The sequence below is a fragment of the Stenella coeruleoalba genome (genome assembly GCF_951394435.1).
Source record: "Stenella coeruleoalba genome assembly, contig: scaffold_46, whole genome shotgun sequence".
In the NCBI taxonomy this organism is placed as follows: Eukaryota; Metazoa; Chordata; class Mammalia; order Artiodactyla; family Delphinidae; genus Stenella; species Stenella coeruleoalba.
The window spans coordinates 1,189,919-1,204,723 of NW_027645863.1; the positions used below are offsets into that span (position 1 = coordinate 1,189,919).

The following is a 14,805-nucleotide window of genomic DNA, read 5'->3' on the forward strand; positions in this document are numbered from 1 at the left end:
CTGAATATATTCAGGAAAAAACGCATACACACTTTTTGGCCAACCAAGCAAGCTTGCAAAGGAAATCTGCACTACAATGAAGTCTCACTTCCCCCCGGTCAAAAGGGCCATCTGAAAAAAGTGTAAAATCCAGAAAGGCAGGACAGGCCATGGAGAACTGGGAGCCTTGTTATGCTGATGGGCAGGATGTAAATTGCCAACAGACACTCGGGAGAAGTGTATGGTGTTTCCTGAAGCATCTAAAAAACAAAGCAACAGAGCCTAGGGCACTTCCACTTATGGTCCTATAGCTTAGGGAAATTAAAATCAAAAAGACACAGCCACCTAAAAGTTTGGGACGGCTCTGTTTACAAGAACCTCGTTTACGGGACAAGTTCAGTATCGCAGAAAGTGAAAAATGGATAAAGAAGTTGTGGTACTTACGTACAATGCAATATCACTCAGCAATGAAATCTATGTCATCAGGAACGTGGCAGCATAATGAGTGGATTCAGGTATGATGATTCTAACTGAAATAAGTCACACAGAAAAAGAAACATCATAAGATATCACTAATACACGGAATGTAAACTTGGCTACACAGGTACTGAATTACAAATCAGAACAGGGTCTCAAAGTTAGAAAACCACCTTATGCTTGCTTAAGGGGAAGGGTGAGTTGGGGTGCTGCATAAAACCAGAGATTGAAATGAGCACAGATAAAGTTCCTTATGCCAAATATGGAATAGACAAGAGCTACTCCTTACTCAACGAAATGGACTCAACACCGCATATTAAACGCCTAAGAATGTACCTGACTAGTAAGTATCTTAAAACCTATGGATTGCTGTGTCTCCGAAAGAGAATCAAGCATGTGTACAGGGGCATAAATGCAGCAGTGATAGGATTGCAGAGGTTCGGTGAGCAAATGAAGACCCTTTGAAGTCGTATTGCATGGTACCCATTCCACGGTTTTCAACTACCCAGGTTTAAGGTATTCTTCCTTGTGCTAAAACATGCATGTGGAACCTAGAGTATGATCAACAATGTGATCGGGAGACTTGTTCAAGTATGTCTCATTTTCCGTACCCTGGTACTCGGGTGCAACATTCCAGATGCTTTACTAACACTCTCCCGACCTGCAGAGTCAGTCCGTTTAACCTCCTGTTTGGCCCAATTTGCAATTTCTGCGGAAGATGAATAGGAATAGGGAGAACCAATGAGAGACTAGCTGGAGGTGTCTGGACGGGCAAATTGAACTCTCATTTCCCACCAGGAAGAGGAATTAACCAAAGGCTCAGCGTGCCGTGCCGGAACCAGATTAGGGCCTGAAGCCATCCTGCGGTGTTGCGGCCAGCTCACAAGAAAGCGAGTTGAAGAAAGGAGCTCAGGGGCACTGTAATTCACAAACATGCAGAGTTATAAATGACAGCTATCGTCCAAAAGTATACTGAAGTAAGGCTGCCAAGAGGACTTGAAAGCGGGGCAGAATTGCAGGAAACCGATTTCAGGAGGTAGACTGGAATTGCATTGAAAGCATAGGAAAACAGGCAGAGCGTCCACAATGATGCAGTTGGCCAAAAAGGGCGTATGCGTTTTTTCCTGAATATATTCAGGAAAAAACGCATACGCCCTTTCTGGCCAACCAAGCAAGCTTGCAAAGGAAATCTGCACTTCAATGAAGTCTCACTTCCCAACGGTCAAACGGGTCATCTGAAAAAAGTGTAAAATCCAGAAAGGCAGGACAGGCCATGGAGAACTGGGAGCCTTGTTATACTGATGGGCGGGATGTAAATTGCCAACAGACACTCGGGAAAAGTGTATGGTGTTTCCTGAAACATCTAAAAAACAAAGCAACAGAGCCTAGGGCACTTCCACTTATGGTCCTATAGCTTAGGGAAATTAAAATCAAAAAGACACAGCCACCCCAAAGTTTGGGACGCCTCTGTTTACAAGAACCTCGTTTACCGTACAAGTTCAATATCGCAGAAAGTGAAAAATGGATAAAGAACTTGTGGTACTTACGTACAATGCAGTATCACTCAGCAATGAAATCTATGTCATCAGGCCCGTAGCAGCATCATGAGTGGATTCAGGTACGATGATTCTAACTGAAATAAGTCACACAGAAAAAGAAACATCATAAGATATCAGTAATACACGGAATCTAAACTTGGCTACACAGGAACTGAATTCCAAAACAGAACAGGGTCTCAAATTTAGAAAACCAACTTATGCTTGCTTAAGGGGAAAGGTGAGTTGGGGTGCTGTATAAAACCAGAGATTGAAATGAACACAGGTAAAGTTCCTTAAGCCAAATATGGAATAGACAAGAGCTACTCCTTGCTCAACGAAATGGACTCAACACCCCATATTAAACGCCTAAGAATGTACCTGACTCGTAAGTATCTTAAAACCTATGGATTGCTATGTCTCCAAAAGAGAATCAAGCGTGTGTACAGGGGCATAAATGCAGCAGTGATAGGATTGGAGAGGTTCGGTGAGCAAATGAAGACCCTTTGAAGTCATATTGCATGGTACCCATTCCACGGGTCTCAACTCTCCAATTTTCAGGGATTCTTCCTTCAGCTGAAACATGCATGTGGAACCCAGAGTATGATCAACTGTGTGATCGGGAGACTTGTTCAAATATGTCTCAGTTTTCCTCCCCTGGTACTCGGGTGCAACATTCCAGATGCTTTACTAACACTCTCCCCACTTGGAGAGTCAGCGCCTTTAACCTCCTGTTTGGCCCAGTTGGCAATTTCTGCGGAAGATGAACAGGAATAGCGAGAACTAATGAGAGACTAGCTGGAGGTGTCTGGACGGGCAAATTTAACTCTCATTTCCCACCAGGAAGAGGAAATAACCAAAGGCTCAGCGTGCCGTGCCGGAACCAGATTAGGGCCTGAAGCCATCATGCGGTGTTGCGGCCAGCTCACAAGAAAGCGAGTTGAAGAAAGGAGCTCAGGGGCACTGTAATTCACAAACCTGCAGAGTTATAAATGACAGCTATCGTCCAAAAATATACTGAAGGAAGGCTGCCAAGAGGACTTGAAAGCGGGGCAGAATTGCAGGAAACCGATTTCAGGAGGTAGACTAGAATTGCATTTAAAGCATAGGAAAAGAGGCAGAACGCCCACAATGATGCACTTGGCCAAAAATGGCGTATGCGTCTTTTCCTGAATATATTCAGGGAAAACGCATACGCCCTTTTTGGCCAACCAAGCAAGCTTGCAAAGGAAAACTGCACTACAATGAAGTCTCACTTCCCCTCGGTCAAAGGGGCCATCTGAAAAAAGTGTAAAATCCAGAAAGGCAGGACAGGCCATGGAGAACTGGGAGCCTTGTTATGCTGATGGGCGGGATGTAAATTGCCAACAGCCACTCGGGAGAAGTGTATGGTGTTTCCTGAAACATCTAAAAAACAAAGCAACAGAGCCTAGGGCACTTCCACTTATGGTCCTATAGCTTAGGGAAATTAAAATCAAAAAGACACAGCCACCCAAAAGTTTGGGACGGCTCTGTTTACAAGAACCTCGTTTACGGGACAAGTTCAGTATCGCAGAAAGTGAAAAATGGATAAAGAAGTTGTGGTACTTACGTACAATGCAATATCACTCAGCAATGAAATCTATGTCATCAGGACCGTGGTAGCATAATGAGTGGATTCAGGTATGATGATTCTAACTGAAATAAGTCACACAGAAAAACAAATATCATAAGATATCACTAATACACGGAATGTAAACTTGGCTACACAGGTACTAAATTACAAATCAGAACAGGGTCTCAAATTTAGAAAACCAACTTATGCTTGCTTAAGGGGAAAGGTGAGTTGGGGTGCTGCATAAAACCAGAGATTGAAATGAGCACAGATAAAGTTCCTTAAGCCTAATATGTAACAGACAAGAGCTACTCCTTGCTCAACGAAATGGACTCAAAACCCCATATTAAAAACCTAAGAATGTACCTGACTCGTAAGTATCTTAAAGCCTATGGATTGCTATGTCTCCAAAAGAGAATCAAGCGTGTGTACAGGGGCATAAACGCAGCAGTGATAGGATTGGAGAGGTTCGGTGAGCAAATGAAGACCCTTTGAAGTCATATTGCATGGTACCCATTCCACGGGTTTCAACTACCCAGTTTTAAGGTATTCTTCCTTCAGCTAAAACATGCATGTGGAACCTAGAGTATGATCAACCATGTGATCAGGAGACGTGTTCAAATATGTCTCAGTTTTCATACCCTGGTACTCGGGTGCAACATTCCAGACGTTTTACTAACACTCTCCCGACTTGGAGAGTCAGTCCCTTTAACCTCTTGTTTAGCCCAGTTTGCAATTTCTGCGGAAGATGAACAGGAATAGGGAGAACAAATGAGAGACTAGCTGGATGTGTCTGGACGGGCAAATTTAACTCTCATTTCCCACCAGGAAGAGGAAATAACCAAAGGCTCAGCGTGCCGTGCCGGAACCAGATTAGGGCCTGAAGCCATCCTGCGGTGTTGCGCCCAGCTCACAAGAAAGCGAGTTGAAGAAAGGAGCTCAGGGGCACTGTAATTCACAAACCTGCAGAGTTATAAATGACAGCTATCGTCCAAAAATATACTGAAGTAAGGCTGCCAAGAGGACTTGAAAGCGGGGCAGAATTGCAGGAAACTGATTTCAGGAGGTAGACTGGAATTGCATTGAAAGCATAGGAAAAGAGGCAGAACGTCCACAATGATGCACTTGGCCAAAAAGGGCGTATGCGTTTTTCCCTGAATATATTCAGGAAAAAACGCATACGCCCTTTTTGGCCAACCAAGCAAGCTTGCAAAGGAAATCTGCACTACAATGAAGTCTCACTTCCCGCCGGTCAAAAGGGCCATCTGAAGAAAGTGTAAAATCCAGAAAGGCAGGACAGGCCATGGAGAACTGGGAGCCTTGTTATGCTGATGGGCGGGATGTAAATTGCCAACAGACACTCCAGAGAAGTGTATGGTGTTTCCTGAAACATCTAAAAAACAAAGCAACAGAGCCTAGGGCACTTCCACTTATGGTCCTATAGCTTAGGAAAATTAAAATCAAAAAGACACAGCCACCCCAAGTTTGGGATTCCTCTGTTTACAAGAACCTCTTTTACCGTACAAGTTCAATATCACAGAAAGTGAAAAATGGATAAAGAACATGTGGTACTTACGTATAATGCAGTATCACTCAGCAATGAAATCTATGTCATCAGGCCCGTAGCAGCATAATGAGTGGATTCAGGTACGATGATTCTAACTGAAATAAGTCACACAGAAAAAGAAACATCATAAGATATCACTAATACACGGAATGTAAACTGGCTACACAGGAACTGAATTCCAAAACAGAATAGGGTCTCAAATTTAGAAAACCAACTTATGCTTGCTTAAGGGGAAAGGTGAGTTGGGGTGCTGCATAAAACCAGAGATTGAAATGAGCACAGATAAAGTTCCTTAAGCCAAATATGGAATAGACAAGAGCTACTCCTTGCTCAACGAAATGGACTCCACACCCCATATTAAACGCCTAAGAATGTACCTGACTAGTATCTTAAACCCTATGGATTGCTATGTCTCCGAAAGAGAATCAAGCATGTGTACAGGGGCGTAAATGCAGCAGTGATAGGATTGGAGAGGTTCGGTGAGCAAATGAAGACCCTTTGAAGTCATATTGCATGGTAGCCATTCCACAGGTTTCAACTACCCAGGTTTAAGGTATTCTTCCTTCAGCTAAAACATGCATGTGGAACCCAGAGTATCATCAACCATGTGATCGGGAGACGTGTTCAAATATGTCTCAGTTTTCGTACCCTGGTACTCGGGTGCAACATTCCAGACGCTTTACTAACACTCTCCCGACTTGGAGAGTCAGTCCCTTTAACCTCCTGTTTGGCCCAGTTTGCAATATCTGCGGAAGATGAACAGGAATAGCGAGAACCAATGAGAGACTAGCTGGAGGTGTCTGGACGGGCAAATTTCACTCTCATTTCCCACCAGGAAGAGGAAATAACCAAAGGCTCAGCGTGCCGTGCCGGAACCAGATTAGGGCCTGAAGCCATCCTGCGGTGTTGCGGCCAGCTCACAAGAAAGTGAGTTGAAGAAAGGAGCTCAGGGGCACTGTAATTCACAAACCTGCAGAGTTATAAATGACAGCTATCGTCCAAAAATATACTGAAGTAAGGCTGCCAAGAGGACTTGAAAGCGGGGCAGAATTGCAGGAAACCGATTTCAGGAGGTAGACTGGAATTGCATTCAAAGCATAGGAATAGAGGCAGAACGTCCACAATGATGCACTTAGCCAAAAAGTGCGTATGTGTTTTTTCCTGAATATATTCAGGTAAAAACGCATACGCCCTTTTTGGCCAACCAAGCAAGCTTGCAAAGGAAATCTGCACTACAATGAAGTCTCACTTCCCCCCGGTCAAAAGGGCCATCTGAAAAAAGTGTAAAATCCAGAAAGGCAGGACAGGCCACGGAGAACTGGGAGCCTTGTTATGCTGATGGGCGGGATGTAAATTGCCAACAGACACTCCAGAGAAGTGTATGGTGTTTCCTGAAACATCTAAAAAACAAAGCAACAGAGCCTAGGGCACTTCCACTTATGGTCCTATAGCTTAGGGAAATTAAAATCAAAAAGACACAGCCACCCCAATGTATGAAACGGCTCTGTTTACAAGAACCTCGTTTACAGTACAAGTTCAACATCGCAGAAAGTGAAAACTGGATAAAGAAGTTGTGGTATTTACTTACAAAGCAATATCACTCAGCAATGAAATCTATGTCATCAAGCCCTTAGCAACACAATGAGTGGATTCAGGTATGATGATTCTAACTGAAATAAGTCACACAGAAAAAGAAACATCATAAGATATCAGTAATACACGGAATGTAAACTTGGCTACACAGGAACTGAATTCCAGAACAGAACAGGTTCTCAAATTTAGAAAACCAACTTATGCTTGCTTAAGGGGAAAGGTGAGTTGGGGTGCTGCATAAAACCAGAGATTGAAATGAGCACAGATAAATTTCTTAAGCCAAATATGGAATAGACAAGAGCTACTCCTTGCTCAACGAAATGGACTCAACACCCCATATTAAACGCCTAAGAATGTACCTGACTAGTAAGTATCTTAAAACCTATGGATTGCTATGTCTCCAAAAGAGAATCAAGCGTGTGTACAGGGGCATAAACGCAGCACTGATAGGATTGCAGAGGTTCGGTGAGCAAATGAAGACCCTTTGAAGTCATATTGCATGGTACCCATTCCACGGGTCTCAACTCTCCAGGTTTAAGGTATTCTTCCTTCAGCTAAAACATGCATGTGGAACCCAGAGTATGATCAACCGTGTGAACAGGAGACGTGTTCAAATATGTCTCAGTTTTCCTCCCGTGGTACTCGGGTGCAACATTCCAGATGCTTTACTAACACTCTCCCCACTTGGAGAGTCAGCGCCTTTAACCTCCTGTTTGGCCCAGTTTGCAATTTCTGCGGAAGATGAACAGGAATAGCGAGAACCAATGAGAGACTAGCTGGAGGTGTCTGGACGGGCAAACTGAACTCTCATTTCCCACCAGGAAGAGGAATTAACCAAAGGCTCAGCGTGCTGTGCCGGAACCAGATTAGGGCCTGAAGCCATCGTGCGGTGTTGCGGCCAGCTCACAAGAAAGCGAGTTGAAGAAAGGAGCTCAGGGGCACTGTAATTCACAAACCTGCAGAGTTATAAATGACAGCTATCGTCCAAAAATATACTGAAGTAAGGCTGCCAAGAGGACTTGAAAGCGGGGCAGAATTGCAGGAAACCGATTTCAGGAGGTAGACTGGAATTGCATTGAAAGCATAGGAAAAGAAGCAAAACGTCCACAATGATGCACTTGGCCAAAAAGGGCGTATGCGTTTTTTCCTGAATATATTCAGGAAAAAACGCATACGCCCTTTTTGGCCAACCAAGCAAACTTGCAAAGGAAATCTGCACTACAATGAAGTCTCACTTCACCCTTGTCAAACGGCACATCTGAAAAAAGTGTAAAATCCAGAAAGGCAGGACAGGCCACGGAGAACTGGGAGCCTTGTTAACCTGATGGGCGGGATGTAAATTGCCAACAGACACTCAGGAGAAGTGTATGGTGTTTCCTGAAACATCTAAAAAACAAAGCAAGAGAGCCTAGGACACTTCCACTTATGGTCCTATAGCTTAGGGAAATTAAAATCAAAAAGACACAGCCACCCCAATTATGGAATGGCTCTCTTTACAAGAACCTCGTTTACAGTACAAGTTCAACATCGCAGAAAGTGAAAAATGGATAAAGAAGTTGTGGTATTTACTTACAAAGCAATATCACTCATCAATGAAATCTATGTCATCAGGCCCTTAGCAGCACAATGAGTGGATTCAGGTATGATGATTCTAACTGAAATAAGTCACACAGAAAAAGAAACATCATAAGATATCAGTAATACATGGAATGTAAACTTGGCTACACAGGAGCTGAATTACAGAACAGAACAGGGTCTCCAATTTAGAAAACCAACTTATGCTTGCTTAAGGGGAAAGGTGAGTTGGGGTGCTGCATAAAACCAGAGATTGAAATGAGCACAGATAAAGTTCCTTAAGCCAAATATGGAATAGACAAGAGCTACTCCTTGCTCAACGAAATGGACTCAACACCGCATATTAAACGCCTAAGAATGTACCTGACTAGTAAGTATCTTAAAACCTATGGATTGCTATGTCTCCGAAAGAGAATCAAGCGTGTGTACAGGGGCATAAACGCAGCAGTGATAGGATTGGAGAGGTTCGGTGAGCAAATGAAGACCCTTTGAAGTCATATTGCATGGTACCCATTCCACGGGTTTCAACTACCCAGGTTTAAGGTATTCTTCCTTCAGCTAAAACATGCATGTGCAACCTAGAGTATGATCAACCATGTGATCGGGAGACGTGTTCAAATATGTCTCAGTTTTCGTACGCTGGTACTCGGGTGCAACATTCCAGACGCTTTACTAACACTCTCCCGACTTGGAGAGTCAGCGTCTTTAACCTCCTGTTTGGCCCAGTTTGCAATTTCTGCGGAAGATGAACAGGAATAGGGAGAACCAATGAGAGACTAGCTGGAGGTGTCTGGACGGACAAATTTAACTCTCATTTCCCACCAGGAAGAGGAAATAACCAAATGCTCAGCGTGCCGTGCTGTAACCAGATTAGGACCTGAAGCCATCCTGCGGTGTTGCGGCCAGCTCAAAGGAAAGCGAGTTGAAGAAAGGAGATCAGGGGCACTGTAATTCACAAACCTGCAGAGTTATAAATGACAGCTATCGTCCAAAAATAGACTGAAGTAAGGCTGCCAAGAGGACTTGAAAGCGGGGCAGAATTGCAGGAAACCGATTTCAGGAGGTAGACTGGAATTGCACTGAAAGCATAGGAAAAGAGGCAGAACGTCCACAATGATGCACTTGGCCAAAAAGGGCGTATGCGTTTTTTCCTGAATATATTCAGGAAAAAACGCATACGCCCTTTTTGGCCAACCAAGCAAGCTTGCAAAGGAAATCTGCACTACAATGAAGTCTCACTTCCCCCCGGTCAAAAGGGCCATCTGAAAAAAGTGTAAAATCCAGAAAGGCAGGACAGGCCATGGAGAACTGGGAGCCTTGTTATGCTGATGGGCGGGATGTAAATTGCCAACAGACACTCGGGACAAGTGTATGGTGTTTCCTGAAACATCTAAAAAACAAAGCAACAGAGCCTAGGGCACTTCCACTTATGGTCCTATAGCTTAGGGAAATTAAAATTAAAAAGACACAGCCACCCAAAGTTTGGGACGCCTCTGTTTACAAGAACCTCGTTTACAGTACAAGTTCAACATTGCAGAAAGTGAAAAATGGATAATGAAGTTGTGGAATTAATTACAAAGCAATATCACTCAGCAATGAAATCTATGTCATCAGGACCATAGCAGCACAATGAGTGGATTCAGGTATGATGATTCTAACTGAAATAAGTCACACAGAAAAAGAAACATCATAAGATATCAGTAATACACGGAATGTAAACTTGGCTACACAGGAACTGAATTACAGAACAGAAAAGGGTCTCAAATTTAGAAAACCAACTTATGCTTGCTTAAGGGGAAAGGTGAGTTGGGGTGCTGCATAAAACCAGAGATTGAAATGAGCACAGATAAAGTTCCTTAAGCCAAATATGGAATAGACAAGAGCTACTCCTTGCTCAACGAAATGGACTCAACACCGCATATTAAACGCCTAAGAATGTACCTGACTAGTAAGTATCTTAAAACCTATGGATTGCTATGTCTCCGAAAGAGAATCAAGCGTGTGTACAGGGGCATAAACGCAGCAGTGATAGGATTGGAGAGGTTCGGTGAGCAAATGAAGACCCTTTGAAGTCATATTGCATGGTACCCATTCCACGGGTTTCAACTACCCAGGTTTAAGGTATTCTTCCTTCAGCTAAAACATGCATGTGCAACCTAGAGTATGATCAACCATGTGATCGGGAGACGTGTTCAAATATGTCTCAGTTTTCGTACGCTGGTACTCGGGTGCAACATTCCAGACGCTTTACTAACACTCTCCCGACTTGGAGAGTCAGTCCCTTTAACCTCCTGTTTGGCCCAGTTTGCAATTTCTGCGGAAGATGAACAGGAATAGCGAGAACCAATGAGAGACTAGCTGGAGGTGTCTGGTCGGGCAAATTTAACTCTCATTTCCCACTAGGAAGAGGAAATAACCAAAGGCTCAGCGTGCCGTGCCAGAACCAGATTAGGGCCTGAAGCCATCCTGCGGTGTTGCGGCCAGCTCACAAGAAAGCGAGTTGAAGAAAGGAGCTCAGGGGCACTGTAATTCACAAACCTGCAGAGTTATAAATGACAGCTATCGTCCAAAAATATACTGAAGTAAGGCTGCCAAGAGGACTTGAAAGCGGGGCAGAATTGCAGGAAACCGATTTCAGGAGGTAGACTGGAATTGCATTGAAAGCATAGGAAAAGAGGCAGAACGTCCACAATGATGCACTTGGCCAAAAAGGGCGTATGCGTTTTTTCCTGAATATATTCAGGAAAAAACGCATACGCCCTTTTTGGCCAACCAAGCAAGCTTGCAAAGGAAATCTGCACTACAATGAAGTCTCACTTCCCCCCGGTCAAAAGGGCCATCTGAAAAAAGTGTAAACTCCAGAAAGGCAGGACAGGCCATGGAGAACTGGGAGCCTTGTTATGCTGATGGGCGGGATGTAAATTGCCAACTGAGACTCGGGAGAAGTGTATGGTGTTTCCTGAAACATCTAAAAAACAAAGCAACAGAGCCTAGGGCACTTCCACTTATGGTCCTATAGCTTAGGGAAATTAAAATCAAAAAGACACAGCCACCCCAAAGTTTGGGACGCCTCTGTTTACAAGAACCTCGTTTACCGTACAAGTTCAATATCACAGAAAGTGAAAAATGGATAAAGAACTTGTGGTACTTACGTACAATGCAGTATCACTCAGCAATGAAATCTATGTCATCAGGCCCGTAGCAGCATAATGAGTGGATTTAGGTACGATGATTCTAACTGAAATAAGTCACACAGAAAAAGAAACATCATAAGATATCAGTAATACACGGAATGTACACTTGGCTACACAGGAAGTGAATTCCAAAACAGAACAGGGTCTCAAATTTAGAAAACCAACTTATGCTTGCTTAAGGGGAAAGGTGAGTTGGGGTGCTGCATAAAACCAGAGATTGAAATGAACACAGATAAAGTTCCTTAAGCCAAATATGGAATAAACAAGAGCTACTCCTTGCTCAACGAAATGGACTCAACACCCTATATTAAACGCCTAAGAATGTACCTGACTACTAAGTATCTTAAAACCTATGGATTGCTATGTCTCCAAAAGAGAATCAAGCGTGTGTACAGGGGCGTAAACGCAGCAGTGATAGGATTGGAGAGGTTCGGTGAGCAAATGAAGACCCTTTGAAGTCATATTGCATGGTACCCATTACACGGGTCTCAACTCTCCAGATTTAAGGTATTCTTCCTTAAGCTAAAACATACATGTGGAACCCAGAGTATGATCAACCGTGTGAACGGGAGACGTGTTCAAATATGTCTCAGTTTTCCTCCCCTGGTACCCGGGTGCAACATTCCAGACGCTTTATTAACACTCTCCCCACTTGGAGAGTCAGCGCCTTTAACCTCCTGTTTGGCCCAAATGCAATTTCTGCGGAAGATGAACAGGAATAGGGAGAACCAATGAGAGACTAGCTGGAGGTGTCTGGACGGGCAAATTTAACTCTCATTTCCCACCAGGAAGAGGAAATAACCAAAGGCTCAGCATGCCATGCCGGAACCAGATTAGGGCCTGAAGCCATCCTGCGGTGTTGCGGCCAGCTCACAAGAAAGCGAGTTGAAGAAAGGAGCTCAGGGGCACTGTAATTCACAAACCTGCAGAGTTATAAATGACAGCTATTGTCCAAAAATATACTGAAGGAAGGCTGCCAAGAGGACTTGAAAGCGGGGCAGAATTGCAGGAAACCGATTTCAGGAGGTAGACTGGAATTGCATTGAAAGCATAGGAAAAGAGGCAGAACGTCCACAATGATGCACTTGGCCAAAAAGGGCGTATGCGTTTTTTCCTGAATATATTCAGGAAAAAACGCATACGCCCTTTTTGGCCAACCAAGCAAGCTTGCAAAGGAAATCTGCACTACAATGAAGTCTCACTTCCCCCCGGTCAAAAGGGCCATCTGAAAAAAGTGTAAAATCCAGAAAGGCAGGACAGGCCATGGAGAACTGGGAGCCTTGTTATGCTGATGGGCGGGATGGAAATTGCCAACAGACACTCGGGAGAAGTGTATGGTGTTTCCTGAAACATCTAAAAAACAAAGCAACAGAGCCTAGGGCACTTCCACTTATGGTCCTATAGATTAGGGAAATTAAAATCAAAAAGACACAGACACCCCAAAGTTTGGAACAGCTGTGTTTACAAGAACCTCGTTTACAGTACAAGTATAACATCGCAGAAAGCGAAAAATGGATAAAGAAGTTGTGGTATTTACTTACAAAGCAATATCACTCAGCAATGAAATCTATGTCATCAGCACCTTAGCAGCATAATGAGTGGATTCAGGTATGATGATTCTAACTGAAATAAGTCACACAGAAAAAGAAACATCATAAGATATCACTAATACACGGAATGTAAACTTGGCTACACAGGAACTGAATTCCAAAACAGAACAGGGTCTCAAATTTAGAAAACCAACTTATGCTTGCTTAAGGGGAAAGGTGAGTTGGGGTGCTGCATAAAACCAGAGATTGAAATGAGCACAGATAAAGTTCCTTAAGCCAAATATGGAATAGACAAGAGCTACTCCTTGCTCAACGAAATGGACTCAACACCCCTTATAAAACGCCTAAGAATGTACCTGACTATTAAGTATCTTAAAACCTATGGATTGCTATGTCTCCGAAAGAGAATCAAGTGTGTGTACAGGGGCATAAACCCAGCAGTGATAGGATTGGAGAGGTTCGGTGAGCAAATGAAGACCCTTTGAAGTCATATTGCATGGTACCCATTCCACGGGTCTCAACTCTCCAGGTTTAAGGTATTCTTCCTTCAGCTAAAACATGCATGTGGAACCCAGAGTATGATCAACCGTGTGAACGGGAGACCTGTTCAAATATGTCTCAGTTTTCCTCCCCTGGTACTCGGGTGCAACATTCCAGACGCTTTACTAACACTCTCCCCACTTGGAGAGTCAGCGCCTTTAACCTCCTGTTTGGCCCAGTTTGCAATTTGTGCGGAAGATGAACAGGAATAGGGAGAACCAATGAGAGACTAGCTGGAGGTGTCTGGACAGGCAAATTTAACTCTCATTTCCCACCAGGAAGAGGAAATAACCAAAGGCTCAGTGAGCCGTGCCAGAACCAGATTAGGGCCTGAAGCCATCCTGCGGTGTTGCGGCCAGGTCACAAGAAAGCGAGTTGAAGAAAGGAGCTCAGGGGCACTGTAATTCACAAACCTGCAGAGTTATAAATGACAGCTATCGTCCAAAAATATACTGAAGTAAGGCTGCCAAGAGGACTTGAAAGCGGGGCAGAATTGCAGGAAACCGATTTCAGGAGGTAGACTGGAATTGCATTGAAAGCATAGGAAAAGAGGCAGAACGTCCACAATGATGCACTTGGCCAAAAAGGGCGTATGCGTTTTTTCCTGAATATATTCAGGAAAAAACGCATACGCCCTTTTTGGCCAACCAGGCAAACTTGCAAAGGAAATCTGCACTACAATGAAGTCTCACTTCCCCCCGGTCAAAAGGGCCATCTGAAAAAAGTGTAAAATCCAGAAAGGCAGGACAGGCCATGGAGAACTGGGAGTCTTGTTATGCTGATGGGCGGGATGTAAATTGCCAACAGCCACTCCGGAGAAGTGTATGGTGTTTCCTGAAACATCTAAAAAACAAAGCAACAGAGCCTAGGGCACTTCCACTTATGGTCCTATAGCTTAGGGAAATTAAAATCAAAAAGACACAGCCACCCCAAAGTTTGGGACGGCTCTGTTTACAAGAACCTCGTTTACAGTACAAGTTCAACATCGCAGAAAGTGAAAAATGGATAAAGAAGTTGTGGTATTTACTTACAAAGCAATATCACTCAGCAATGAAATCTATGTCATCAGGCCCGTAGCAGCATAATGAGTGGATTCAGGTACAATAATTCTAACTGAAATAAGTCACACAGAAAAAGAAACATCATAAGATATCAGTAATACACGGAATGTAAACTTGGCTACAGAGGAACTGAATTCCAG

At 43.7% G+C, this 14,805-nt stretch overlaps 1 long non-coding RNA gene across 2 annotated transcripts in view; it reads right to left on the reverse strand.

Annotated features, from left to right (window-relative positions):
- Positions 1-14,805, reverse strand: part of LOC307181506 — a 1,293,685-nt gene that overhangs the window by 1,114,375 nt on the left and 164,505 nt on the right. The gene's annotated exons all lie outside the window — the stretch shown is intronic.